The sequence below is a fragment of the Lissotriton vulgaris genome, chromosome 5 (assembly GCF_964263255.1).
Source record: "Lissotriton vulgaris chromosome 5, aLisVul1.2, whole genome shotgun sequence".
NCBI lineage: Eukaryota > Metazoa > Chordata > Amphibia > Caudata > Salamandridae > Lissotriton > Lissotriton vulgaris.
This window is the reverse complement of record NC_141693.1, coordinates 1,694,552,218-1,694,563,917: the sequence shown is the minus strand read 5'-3', so window position 1 is coordinate 1,694,563,917 and position 11,700 is coordinate 1,694,552,218.

Sequence of the window (11,700 nt, the reverse complement as noted above, 5' to 3'; positions counted from 1 at the left end):
AGAGCGGCACTGCTACCATTGATCAACAGGTACCACAGGTGCTGCCTGGTCTGTCACAACTAAATTGGAGAAAAGGTATTGTGGCAAGGGAAAGGTACCTAGGAAGGGGGACACCGGACCAATTCTGTGAGGATGAAGAATTTGCCAGCATTGGCCAGCCAAAGGACAGCCAACCAAAGGACACCAGCCATCCTAAAATCCCATAGAAAGCCCCAAGGATAGTGTTTTCCTTATACCAGGAGTATCATTGAGACTGTTCCACAGGAAGAAAGAGTACCAAGCAATAACTGATTTCCTTTGATATATATGTACACTTTGGTGTTGTGCATGAATAGTCAAATACTTTCTCTTTCAAGACAAAGCCCCAGGTGGGCATCATTATTTCTTTTAGATTTTTTTTTAACTTCTGAGTTGCTATCTCACGCCACCTCCCTGAATAAGCCTTGGATTGCTTAACTTTGCTACCCCGAGGGTCAAGTGCTAAAGGAGCTCACTTTGGGTACAATAGTAATGTTAATTCCTGGTACAGAAGGACCAAACAGCTCTTACTATCATAATCTCTGCCCAGTAGCCTCTGTCTGCCAAAGGACATGGGGTCTTAACTTGGCTCCATGAGAATACTGTAAATTCTTTTACAGCCTCACTGCGATTTACACATATGTAAAACTGGACTCTACTTTTCTGGCTGCTATGGGACCAGACCATAGGCCTCTGTACGTTATCGGCTTTCTTGAACCAATTCCATGCTATTACAGGCAGCCATTGGAAAGTGGGATGTGGAATTTGGAAAATGGAATTCACACAGGTCTGCCAATCAATTTATTTAGTAGGTCAATAGTAAGGTACTCCGATAGCCCACTAGATCTCTGATCATTGCTCAAAGGATTGGAGGACTGACGTTCTTCTGCTGAAGGGTTTGATGGAACACTCACAAGTTCATGGGTTTGCCTGCCTCCCAGGGTGACCACCAGGAGCTTTAATGTGGCCTGACACAGGTCAACTGACTAAGCTGCCCTTTCGGGACGCAAGTGATTGGTCGGTTGCCAGTCAAGAGAGGAAGTGATGGGCGCCCTTGAAAGAAAGCAATGTCTTCTAGATCAACAAGTGGGCCTTGAGGGAACAGACGGTATCATCCCTGCCTTGGGAAGCGGTAAGAGGCTGTGGCAGGGGGATTAGCGGCCTGAGCGGCCGATGAGCAGACAGACGGACACACCGTCCGCCTCATTTGCCAGAAGCTCTTTCTCATGACAAGTTAATCTGGGCCCCAGCTCAAGGAGGCAGCGCGGGGGCTCATCTCCGTGCCTCCACATACGCACACAGGCCGCTCCCCGGCCTCGTCTCACACGCCCTCCCAGGCCACTAGCGCCCCAGAGCCCTTCATTAAACGGAAAGGCGAGACCTCGCCGGAGTCCGTCTGTCGGATGGAATGTGACTCACGGTGGATTAGGGCGGCTAAGTACGCAGGGTATGCGCATCCTCTGACAAACTCCCAAGTTAACAACCTGGGGGCTAGAATCCTGCAAGTTCAGGCCGCGCTGGCCGCCCCACTGGTTCAGAAGCTATCATTCTCATGTCTGTCTTTATGTCCATGTTCCTGCCTTGTTTGTATTTATTCTTACTTCCTTCTGTATCCCTTCTTCCCTTTCGGTTTCATCCACGCCTTCCTTTCTTAATGTTTCTAATTATCTATTCTAATGTGTTTCTTCGTTTTCACTTCTATTTCTTTTTCACGTTGCCTTCTGTAAAATTAAAAATGTTCAGTTCTAAGATACATTACACTCTTTTCTGTATTTCTCGTTTTCCTTTGTTTCTTGTTGCTATCTATTTACCCTTCTTATTCGCCTTCTTTCCCTTTCTTTTATATATTTCTTTCCAACTAAATTCCACTGCCTAATTTTCTTTTTATTTATTCTTAATTTCGTTTTCTTCATTTTCCTTTTTCCTCCCTCTTTCTTTTTTGCCATTCTAGTTGTTTCTTGCTTCATTTAATCACACCAACTTTCAGATAATAGTTAGCATTCTGAAATATTACAAAAGCAAAATTATATTGAGAGTTTGATCGAAAAATGCTCCCACAATCTTGGTACTCTGTTGTGTTTTTAAGCACTCTGCAGCTGCTGAGAAATGAACTGCTTAAGGCAGAAGATGTATCCAGATGTACTTATTTCACAATCCTCTTGTACAGCCATTATTAAGGATTTGTGACTTCATCCTGCAGCCGTGGTCGGAATTATGTTTTAAAAGGAAGCCTGGCATAATGTCTAGACCAACAATTGTGATTTCTGACTTGACGGAGTTCCATTCCCACTTAAACCAAATGACACGCAGTGTGATCTTGGGTAAAATATTTATATCCACCCACATACAATTGGGCCTAATTAAATACGCATTCAATTGTAACGCTATAATCAAAATAGTGCAGCAAGGTTGCCATCAGCCTTGGTGAAAGCAAAGAAAATTACTCTTTTGACTGCTGCTGGTGTAGCAAATACAGCAATTATAAGGGTTTAGCCCCCCCTCCCTCAGGGTTGTGTACACTAGTGCTACTGCATCAACGCTGGCTACGCCCCTGGCAGTACGTATCACATCAACTCCACATGATACTTCTGGGTCTAGCCAGCGCTATATAAAACCTTTCAAATAAAATAAATAAACCACCAAGAACCACCACCACAAGGAACGCCACCATAAAGAAAACACATAACTCCACACCAGGCCCACACACTTGAGTTTCTCTATGGACACCCCCTGCTGAAGACCGCCTAAGGGTAAAAACAATATCGCAAGCTAAGCATCTGGATTGAAAAGCACCAAGTAATTGGTAAATATGAAGTGCATAAAAAACGCTTAGCATATAACATATGCCCATTTTACTGGGCTGAGTGGGCGCTACTTTTGGATTCTGGTATGTAACACTAGGTCAAAGCAGATGATTAAGGCTTCATGGAGCCTTGTGCAACATTTGTTTCCATGTTTAATGCAAGTAAACTTTGCAAAAAATACCAGGTACCCGGCGAAATAGGCTTAGGTGGTTGTCCACATAAAAACTGTACAAAAGTAATGCGCGATACCTGCTCTATGCATTTTCATTACAGCTTCTAATAACATTGGGGACGCTGCTCGGGCCCATCTCCAGTTCTACAATTCCCTCAAGACATTTTCTGCTTCAACCAATCAACTGCAGGTTAAAATGATACGTAAAAGTTTAAGGAAAAAAAAAAATATGCAAAACCAAATAATCATGGTCTGACACAAGATTATGGTTGTGTAATAACAATTTCCTCAGGAGCCCAAATTAAGGCAAGCTCACATTTTGTTTTTATTTAAGCATATTTCAAAACCGTGTATTTCAAACAATAGCTGAGTCTAGAACTTGTTCCACGCTCATTGTGTTAGGTCGACCATTCATAATAAGGCAGGAGAGGAGTTTGTGACATTGACTTTGTTACTATAATTTTAATGTTAAATGTGACATTAGGCTCACAATGACGAGATACCAAAGAATGCTCCCTCACCTCCGGACTGTATTCTACTCACTATCAGTCTGTAGAGCTGGTCTATCCATACATGCACCAACCTCAAATTCTTTTCATCATTATTAAGGGCCAACTCGTCGTGGTAGGTGAATGTCCAACTAATTGTAATAAGCAGGCAATAACAAAAATGGTTTCAATCTGGGTCCCTTGAATGAGTGTTGACACCTGCCATTTTAAAGTGCTACATAATTTACTGAAATCATAAAATGAACCACTACATTCAAAATCTAGTTATTAAAAACGATGCCCACCTCATGATCGGGCATAATGTGCAATGTGTAATTAAAAATCACACAACGCTCACCATGTTATACTGAAACCACAATAAATCTGTAGTTTTAATCGTATAGTGCTTAGCGCATGGTTAAAGTCAGCAATACACTCGTGTCAGCAATCGGGACAAGAGACTAACACGCACAGATCGGTCCATTCTTGGAGTGAAAACTATCGAATTTCTTAATCAAATAATGGTTTATTTATTCTCACTATTTGGATACAGATCATTGACTTTCAATGACAACCACTTCCCATCCATTTTCATCAATGGAATGTCGACCACTGACTCAAAGAAAATGGAGGCCACCAACTTTCATCACAAAGGAATGGCCCTCCACTCTCATGACTCAATGAAATACAATGTCCTATATACTTATATTGTGTTATTGATAATAATAAAATGGCTGATCCACTTTCTTCAAATAGAGACTCTCGACTTTCAAAGTAAATCAATATATTATCCACTATTATCATTGGAATATAGGCCATCAACGTTCATAGTGGCTTGTGTTTAATGATGAACTTAAAAAAGAATCAACAATTTCATGGACAATTCCGTGTTATCTGGATATGAGTTACTAAGATCTATTGCTTGTTTTTGTGATATTTGAAAGTGCTCCCTACTCTTATTGTATTTTCTACAAAACACAGGAGAACTTAGAAATGGTCCCACATTTTTCAATCTGAAGAAGGACTCTGGCAGTGTCAGTGTACTCCTTGAGGTTTTGCGAGACTTTATCTTGCAGTTCTTGCACCACAACGTATCATACACCTCTGCCTGACAGTAACTTTCCCCTCAAATCCAAAGCATATGCAATTCCTGAAGCTTTATTCGGTACATATAAAATGACCATAACAGCACAAAGAAGAAGAAAATACATGATATGAATATTACAGGGTTCAGAATTCAAATCAGTAAAAAAATTCAATCAAAAAATACATACAAATTCTTAAAATAGCATACTTTTACGTGCATTAATAGACTGATTTAAAAATGTGGCAATATAAAAACAGACATCGACAAATTCCAAATTGAATATTAAAATCATAGCCTGATTACCTGTACGTACACCATATTTGACAAATAAAGGTTTCAAATAGGCTGTTCGGAAGTTCATGTACAGTCTACAAAATAGTAAAAAGTGCAAGGTGCTTTGTTTAGAAACGCCGTCACATAAACACGGCCCCGTCGAGTGTTTCTTAAGGTTCGGTTGGGCCACTAAATGATGTGCTACCCCAAACCTTAGTCTGGTCAGCACAAACTTATGAGATGGCCTAGTCACCAAGGTCAGATAAACTGGGAAACCTTCCTTTATAATATATTTACTGTAAAATGTGACAGTGGACAGAGATCCAAAGACCAAAGCCCGCTTCCTCGTTCTGCTAGTCAAAAATTTGGCTTTTAGCTCTGCTTTGGAGATTTGAGAAGCGGCGGTTCGGTCAACCAATACATTTATATTAAAAATTTCCCCAAAACAATCAGCAACATATTTAATCCAAGGGATATTTCGGTGTTTATCCAATAATAAACAATCCTCTATTATAGACCTATTAAATGACTTTTCCTCCTGGAGCCAGATAGAGCGCCAAGCCATAAGTGGCCTCAGGGATAATAGATCATTAAACAAATTAATATCCAGTTCCCGATGGATCAACTCAGAAGAGGCGGAGGAGGGTAAATACAGAAGCTTTTTTAAAAAGGTGTTCTCCTCCTTCTGTAAGTTAAGATCACATCTGTGACCCCAAACACCTGCCCCATACAGTGCTATGGTCACACATCTCGCCTGGTATATTTGTAACATATCTCTGGTCCTTCTGTCCCCAACTTTTGCCGCAAATTTAAAAACACCATAAGAGTTTTTGGCCATTTTGTTGCTAATATTATGAAATTCATTAGTCCATTTTTTGTCTTTTGAGAAGGTTATACCAAGATAACAACATTTATCTACTTGTTGCACCTTTTCACAGTCGATAAAAAAGGCATTAGTGAGTTTGCTTCTAGCCCTACAGGTCATAGTGTAAGTTTTCCCCTTGTTTATGGTACATTTTCTATACGTAATAAAGGTGGAAAATCTATCAATCAGGCGCTGTAATCCACGCGGGGTTCGTGCGAGCAATACCGCGTCTCCAGCGTACAATAACACTGGCACAGAAACACCTTGGATCTTAGGGGCATCCACATTTACATTTTTTTAAATAACGTCAATTTCATTAATAAACAATATAAAAAGGAGGGGGGCTAGTACGCAGCCCTGTCTGATCCCACGATTAACACCAAACTTGGGGGTACATTCCCCATTAATACCGTAGCGCACACAAGTTTGTAAATTTTGGTACAGCCTGGCAAGAAAAAAAGATTATGCCCTCCGGGGCTCCAAGCTCTAGCAGTGTTGGCCATAGTAGGGAATGGTCAACCATATCAAAAGCGCTACTTAGGTCTGCAAAGCAGAGATATAATGTGCCATATTTAGCTTCCGTGTATTTACCGATCAATAAATCAAGGTTTATACACTGGTCCACTGTACCCCGGCCCCTCCTGAATCCATACTGGCTATCGGACAAAATGGCCTCCCGCAACCCACTCTTCTAATCTAACCAGCATGACTCTACTCATGATCTTGACTGAGGAGTCTAGAAGAGAAATAGGGCAATAATTCTTTACATCTTCCCTACTACCCTTTTTATGTATTGGGATTATGATGGATTCCTTCCAGGTTTTTGGTGCCTCAGTGCAGACTGCTGCGTTAAAAACAATAGCCAAAAGGGGACTCCACATCTCTGCAGCTGCTTTATAAACGTCTATTGGAACCCCATCAGGTCCCTGGGCTTTCCCCCCCTTGCTTGCACGTATACCAAGTTCTACTTCATTAACAGTTATTCCCAGAGATATAATGGGCCACCTGCCAGCGTTAGTATCTGTACAGCTATCAGAGCCAAAAATATTTGAAAAATGTGAGACCCATCCATTGCTTGGTACATTGGAGGTTAACTCAGGTATGGTTTCCTCCTTAAGAAACGGGGAATTCACTGTTGCCCAAAATAATGTATTATTGGATAATTCCGCCGCTTGGTTAAGAGAATCCCAAGCCTCCTGTTGTAGCTCACACTTCCTCCGTTTCAGGGCTTGCTTGTACTCTAGTCTTAATTTGATTATAGGGCCTGGGTCCCAGTGCTTTTTGGCAAGTGCGTGTTTTAACTCAGTTAATAAGCTGGCGCACGAATGGTCAAACCAACCTGGTCCATTACTGTTCTGGGTTCTTTTAGGTCTGGTAAACCTGGCATCGATAGATTTATTAATACAATTAAAAACATATAAAACCCTTTCAAAATCCATATTGTTTTCAAGAATAAGTGTGATGTCAATCAAATTTTCTCTAACGAATTCATTCTGTGGCTTTCTCTCCTATCCATCTTAATCGAACTCCATTAGGTCTGTGGGGTTCCACGTTGTTAATTATGGTTCCTGTATCTACAGAGCTTCTACCCCAAAGAGAACAATCTAGGATTATATAATTATGATCACTAAGAGATGTGACTTCAATCCTAGGAGGAACAAAAAAAGGGGTAATATTAGAAGAAACAATCACATGGTCTATGACTGAACTGCTCTGCTTGTTCTTAAAGGTGGGAATAGACTGGCCCCTTTCATCCTTAGCAGGGTCCAGAATTTCCAAATCATAGCATCCCATAAATTTATGCAGCGTTTCACCATATCTATTATGTCTAAAATGCAGGTCATCCGAACCATCATTATTGGTAACCCCACACACTTTTTGGGTTGACAATTCACATAGCGAAATATTAAAATAACCCACCAAAATATTATCAAAGAAAACACAGCTTTCTGCACTAAAATTATCTATTGCGCTAGCCAAATCATTAACTGCTGTCGTCCTGGTTTTATCAAAAACATTATTATAGTAGTTCACCAACAGAATGTTACGCCCTTGGTCATCAGCGAACCAGAGAATCTGTGCATGTGTACCTACAATCAAATATCTTTTTACTATGATTTGCCGACTGATAGAAACCAATATCAAAAGGCCGCCTTTAGCTCTCCCTGAGGCGGTTGCTTGCGCCGCTAAATTGTAAGAGACAAACCCCTCGTAATTAACATCTTCCCTGCACCATGTTTCCTGGAAGCAAATAATACCATGGCTGTTGATGAAACTCTTCCAGCCCAAAACATTCCCCTTAGACTTCAGTGTGGCAATGTTCCAGCTGACGATTGTAACACCTATAAAACCAACTCTTCTAACAGTATCCTGTACATCAGTAGCTTTTGTGTCATCTCCTGCCATCCCATTTGAAATATCCCCACAGTTACCAATCACATTTTGATCGCCAGTCAAATTTAGCTCTAGGTGTAGATTCGATCACCTGTCTGGGCGCTGACACCTGTCTATCTGGAGGCACATTCTGATCAACCATCCGAACTTGCTCGGGATATGTAACCTCCTCACTAAATTCGGTCGCCTGTCTACTGGTAAACACTATGCTATTTATGGGCACACACACGTGGGGCCCATAATCCTTGGGGCGTCAATCATTTGAATCCAGGGAACTTAGAGCTTGATACCTGTTTTGCGTTGAAACTTCAAAGACTGGGCGATAAATCAGTGTGATTGGTCTATTTCTATTAGTCACTGGGGGTGTTTTAATTAGGTGACTGTAAAAGTAACCAAGTGGGCGCACACAAACACTATTCTCATTGTATAATAACGAGGCTGCTCTTAATAAAACAGTGGCAACATGTTGGGGGTGTTTGAAATTAACAATTACACAATCACCCCTACAAGTCTTTCTAGAGTTTCCAATCCAGTTTACCCTCCTAGTGGATAAAATCTGGCCACATTGCCTATGCAGCCATGAGACTGTTTTATTTTTAAGGGAATCATGTGGTTCCTGCTGGTGCTGTCCAGAATGGTTTTTGATTGGTGGCACATTAGTTAAAATAACCACATACGGTGCAGTCAGGGGGGAGGTTAATGAAACGACTTTTCTTAGCTTCTGCTAGTCCTATTCTACTCTCAAGTGCTGTAGCAACCTGATTATTTTGGCATAGTAATGACGTAGGGTTATGCATAGCTATTTTAGTTATATTAGATCCTCCATTAGTTAAATTGGATTCATCTTCCCTAACTCTAGCACCCTTCTCAACCGTATCCATCTCGGCAGCCCTAGAACATCCGGCCCGATCAATATGGGAATTCAAAAGACCACCTAATCTTAATACTTCAGCGGAGATGATATCAAGTTTATGCACCAGAGGTTTAATCAGCTTTTCAATTTTAGCGTCTATGATACTGACTAGAAAATTAAGTTGCTCATTATCTATTTTAACAATACCATTCTCATCTAATAGCTCCAGGTCACCAGGGGTATTATTAAGGGGTAGGTCTGCTCTTTTTTTATTGCAATTCCCCCGTTTAATTTGTAGTTTCCTACATGCCCTCACTGCTCTAGTGGCAGGAGGGGTCTGTAACAAGGATCGTTAGAGACACCCAGAGTATCCTGATTTGACTCAAGTTCGGCGTGCACTTCAGTACTCACATCAACAAGGTTAACTAGTTCACCACTATCGTCTAAAGGAGTAGTGGTCAATGCACTCGGGGTTGCAGGGGAATATCAGGTGGACTCCCCCTGCCTAGGGATTTTCTCCGATTGTTATTAATTTTGCTGACCACTTTCACTAGATAATTATCCAACGTCGCTAAAACTGGTGGAGTATTAGGGCTTTCTGTTTTGACAATTTTCACAATAACACCAAAAATAGAACTAATAAGTGTGAAAACTAGAACAAAGACTTTCATGAATTGTTTTAAAAATATAAAGATAAAATCAGCTCATAAACTTATGGCTTTGAGGAATTAATAGGTAAGGGGGCCAGTCACAATCATAAGAGTCATAAGTATCTCACTTTACGGGTATAAATACCCTCTGCTACGACGACGACCAGGGTCTGTGGCCCAGCCCAGCCTCGTCCTGCCCCGGACTGCCACAGTCTGTCCCGCCCTTGTCCCGGGCTTCTACCGGCGCTGCCCGCACACGTCCCGCGGTGCGGGAGTCGTTCAGAGTTCTTAAAGCGCCTCCAGGCGCGTTGTGGCCCTCAGGGATGTGCGCTGTCCCTGGGGCTGCTGGGGCATGTATGCATTCCAGCAGATTTCTTCTGAATTTCGAGTCCAAGAATTCTGCCAAATAGAATATCGTAGACAGAATATCGATGAAACAAAATATTGAAAGGTAAGTGCATATAGGGAAGTATAGATTTACAATTCCTAACTTCACATATATGTACCTTGAATATATATAATAGGGGTGGGCAGAACTAGCGGAGTTTCACTCCAAGGAATTTTGTGGAGTTTCATGAAAACTCAGAAATTCTGTGGAGTTCTGGGAATGGGCATAAATCGGCATGTCATGCTGCTCACTCTGATTTTTAGCACTGGGAGCTTGTTTCGCGCTGCAAAATCAGTGAATTGCATTACGTGGTGTGCTAGAGGGTGCGGTTTCTTTATTACTGCTCCAGTAGATTTTCTACTCTAGCTGCAGCTTCCTCACCACAAACGGTTACGACCACATGCGTTGCAAAATCTTGCCAGGTGCGCTCCTAATGCCCAAAGATTATGCTAGGGGATGGCAATTCGCGCTCACAACCGCCAACGCAGCAGTAGGTGGAATTTGACCCTAACTCTGTGCAACATGAGTAACGCGGAGTGGCCAAAACTCTGGCAACTCTGCTGGCAGAGCAGAGTTAATCGTCCATCCCTAATAAATATATATTTCTTTTATTTTTTCACCGAAAAAAACCCAAAGATTACGTTATATTTAGGGGGATATGTCAGTGAGAACATTAACATGAACCCCGAGCCTCTTTTAGCCCCGGGTAACCCATCCGTTGCGGCCTTCCATTTTTTAAAAGATGGAGGAAGGTCTTGCTTTTTAGGCACCGTGGATCATAATACCTAGGAATCGTCACTTTATAAATGGGATGTGGGGCAATGTGGCCTTTACCCTGATCCTTATAAGACACCCTGGGACCCCATTTCTCTGGAAGCATTTTATGCAAAAAGGGGGAGCCCCTCGCCCCCCGCCCCCCCCCCCAACCCAGAGCCTTATTAGGCCTGAGTGACCCAATTCCCTGGGCCAACATTTTAATAAAAGGCGAGGAAGTAGCGCAACCCCCCTGAGGCCTTTTCGGCTGTGGGGATCCGATCGTCTGACGTCTAATTTACTTATTTAGGTGTGGGGTGCATGTTCTCTCTCCCTGAGATATTGTCTGCACTGTGGACACCATCCCCGGGATCCAATTTAAATAGTATGGGAGGAAGGTGCGCGACCCACCTCCCGGAGATATATATGGCTCGGGAACTCCATCCCCTGGAGTCCAAAGTATTTCTTAAGGGGAGGGGGGTCACGCAGACCCCCTGCCTGAGCCTTGAACAGGCCCTGAGGGCTGTAATGGCAGAGTTTTTGGCTTTATTTAGCAGTGATATAGATCATTAGTCTTGCTCGCATCTAGTATAGGTATTCTTAGCCTGTGTTGGCCCTTTTAAGCCCTTTTTTCCAGATCTAGAAGAGGATAGCTGCTTAATATGCCTTTATTCTTGACTTTAACCTGTCTATTGCCTATTGGCTTTGACATATTAGACATATTGGTATGGTTTATGTAGGTATTCTGACAGAGCTAAGGAGCATTTCACCCCTTTTCAGGCCTACAGGCCTAGAGCTAGAGGGACTCCATCTTGATGGAAGCAGAGAGGCTTTTCAGGGCAAAGGCAATGTTTATAGTTAAGGCTGTTTTTCACTTGGAGAGAACCGGTCTGGGCCAGCCCTTATCGGTAGGCTGTATTATTCTCTGTGTAGAAGACACAACAAAAGGCTGGCC